At 38.6% G+C, this 3236-nt stretch overlaps 1 pseudogene; it reads left to right on the top strand.

The window, feature by feature from the left end:
- Nucleotides 1-424: 424 nt before the first annotated feature.
- On the top strand, nucleotides 425-925 carry LOC149237437 (secreted RxLR effector protein 161 pseudogene; annotated as a pseudogene).
- Nucleotides 926-3236: the final 2311 nt, after the last annotated feature.

The following is a 3236-nucleotide window of genomic DNA, read 5'->3' as shown; positions in this document are numbered from 1 at the left end:
AGGTTTGCTACAAGAAGAAGTGTACACTGAAAAACCTCTAGGATTCAAAGTTCATGACAGGAAGACCCATGTATGCCAATTGAAGAGATCTCTCTATGGATTGAAGCAAGCCCCCGATGCTTGGTATGCTCATATCGACAATTACTTGATAAAGCTGGGATTCACAAGGAGCAATGATGATCCAAACTTGTACTTCAAAATGGTCCAAGGTATGCCTCTCATTTTGGTATTATAGGTTGATGACTTATTCATGACAGGTTCAAATCCTCTCATTCTAGAATGTAAGAGGAAGTTAGCTTCTGAATTTGAGATGAAATACCTTGTTTCAATGCACTATTTCTTGGGATTAGAAGTATGGAAAAAGTCGGGTGAGATTTTCCTTTCAAAAGGAAAATATGTTGTTAATCTCCTAGAGAGATATGGCATGACTGAGTGCAAGTCCTTGCCTACACCTATGGAGATGAATTTCAAGTTGTGTGGAGAATCCACTGGAACGGACCTAGCTAACCCTTCTGAGTATAGACAATTGGTTAGTGTTGTGATGTTTCTCATGAATACGTGCCCTGACATATGCTTCATAGTTAACACTTTGAACCAATTTATGACTGAGCCTCACCATGTACATTGGGTTGCTGCCAAGCATGTTCTGAGATATCTACATGGGACTATTAACCTTGGACTAAAATATGTTGTTGTAGATGTTAGACTACATGGATATACAGATGCAGATTGGGCTGGTAATGTTGTCGACATGAAGAGTACTTTCATATGTTGTTTTAGGCTGGGATCTGCCATGATATCATGGATGAGAAAGAAGCATAAATCCGTAGCTCTTAGCACTGATGAGGCCGAGTATATTGCAGCTAGCCTTGCGATTTGTGAAGCAGTTTGGTTAAGGAAGCTCTTTGGAGATATATTTGAGTAGGTTCTAGACAAGATAATCATCTATTGAGATAAAAAAAAGTGGGATTCGTTTGTCTGAGAATCTTGTGTTTCATCACAAATACAAACATATTGAGATTAGATATCATTACATCCATGACATGGGGCAGAGAGGAGTTGTGAGATTCCATCACATATCACAGATAAGCAGATAACCAACATCCTTACCAAGCCTTTTCCGAAAGGAAAGTTCTTGGTCTTTAGAGATCAACTTGGATTAGTTGAGATGACCCTTTCAAATAAGGGTCCAGGCTGATCAAGAACACTGAACAATGATATTACCCCTTGTTTGAGATCCTAGGGTGTGTAATGGAGCTATAGGGCTCCTAGGGATGAGACACCTCTAACCGATAGGATGTTGAGACCTGAGATCTCCCCTAGTCAGAGTATGTCCCAGTTAGCGTCCTGCCCACTCTGTGGGATAACCTCTCCCATCTAGCCAATGGGTTGAGGGAATTGGGATAGAGTGTGATCCCTACCCCTTACAGTAGGTGGATCTCACCCAAGTTGGTGGATGCATGTGTTCTACCATCTGACTCTTTAGGGTTAAGATGGACGATCAGGGACAATAGGGTAGAGTGTGACCCTTATGTTGATCTCACATATTGTCAGGGACTTTGGGATAAAGTGTGATCCCTATGCCTGGGGTAGGTGGGTCTCGTCCATTGTCTTTGGATTTGGGTGGTAGTAGAGTCTCCTTGATGGTGATAGAGGCAGGGTGGTAGCTGGAGCTTCCCTACACCATTTCTTCTTCTTTAGATTTGAGAATGTTCAGCAAGAGATGAGCAGAGACAAGCAAAGATGGTACATGGTGCCAAGAGGATATGATGATCGATGGAAAACTATTGAAAGGTGGAATTCTCCCTAGTTGAGAGGGAGTGTTAAATTATGAAACTAGGGTTAATTCCACTTTGGACAACTCATTTGATGAAGATAATTGTTGCATTAAATTCCTCTCTTCGAGAGGTCCAAAATCAACCTAAAGATCACCTATTTTGGACAAGCAAAAGTTGGATTTTTAATTTATTTTCACTCGTACAAATTGTCAAGGTCGGCTTCAATGACAAGTAAGCTTAGAAGCCCAAAGGACGTGTCTTTTCACCCACTCGGATTGGTATAAATACAAGAGGCCTTCATCCTCATTTGGAACTTCATCATCACACATATCTTATCTCACTTCTATTTGGTTCATACAAAGAAGTCTCATCTCTCTCTAATGTGAAGTATAGGTGGCCGAATTATAGGGTTGATTGTAGGACCGCACCACAGAGCTGAATTTTAGACAATTGCAAAATGTTGACCAATGTTTACCTAGGATAAATTGACATCATTTGACTTTTATTTTGGGTGGAAAATTTCAATTTTTGCAGGCCACATTGAAGGACACAAATTAAGGAATTATAAGTAGTTTGACCATCATTAACTTTCTTGTTTGACTGCAAAAAATTGCAGAATGTAACAACATACTTTCTCTCTCCTTTGACTGGGTTTGACTGAATTTTTTGGGACTATTTTTATTGGCCCTTGACTAGCAAAAGAGGCCACATTCACTGGGCTTTGACTGAATTAGATTGGAGCAAATTTGTCGATGATTTGACTGCTGTTGACTTGACTAGTTAGGGAAGTCAACTATTGTTGACTTTTTCTAGATTTGAAAGTCAACTAAATGTGAATTTTCTTCATCATTTTGGCATATATATGAATTTACATTGATGGGATATTGGATATGAATGATTTACTCTCTCTGTTGATCATTTGAAGACAATCTAATAAGAAGAAGATTTGCAAGGTTTTTCCCCACAGTGGGTTTTGCCCTAGTCTTTGGCCAAATTTGTGTCTCTTGCCTCTTGGCTATCTTTTATTGTGCATTTTCTTAATTGTTCTATCTACTATTTCTCTACTGCTATTGGATAATGGAAGAAGTGAAATTGCTAAATTGGATGCTAGTGAACTTTGTTGAAGTAATAATTACAGCATAGAACAAATTGATGAAAAATTAACATGGAAAAGGTATTAACCAATATTTTGAAAGTATTGAAGAACACTAAGGATGAAAATTACACACTCCAAGAAGAAATTGCTCTCTTGAAACTCCAAGTGCAAGAAGCAGAAAGAAAAAGAAAGACCTGGAAAGGCAATTAAAAGAATATGGTCAGAGGTACATCACTGAAATTGATCAAAATCAAAAGGAACCAGATGCATCTTTAGTTGAAATCAATAGGCTTAGAAATGAAAATGAAAGGTAGATGAAACACATACAAGACTTCAACAAAGCAACTGAAAATATCACTCTT

This window comes from Pinus tabuliformis, chromosome 8, assembly GCF_031772625.1.
Source record: "Pinus tabuliformis cultivar Carrire ecotype Pingquan chromosome 8, CPIR1, whole genome shotgun sequence".
Classification (NCBI taxonomy): domain Eukaryota; kingdom Viridiplantae; phylum Streptophyta; class Pinopsida; order Pinales; family Pinaceae; genus Pinus; species Pinus tabuliformis.
The sequence above is the reverse complement of the archived record's forward strand: the minus strand, read 5'-3'. Positions and strand labels throughout refer to the sequence as shown.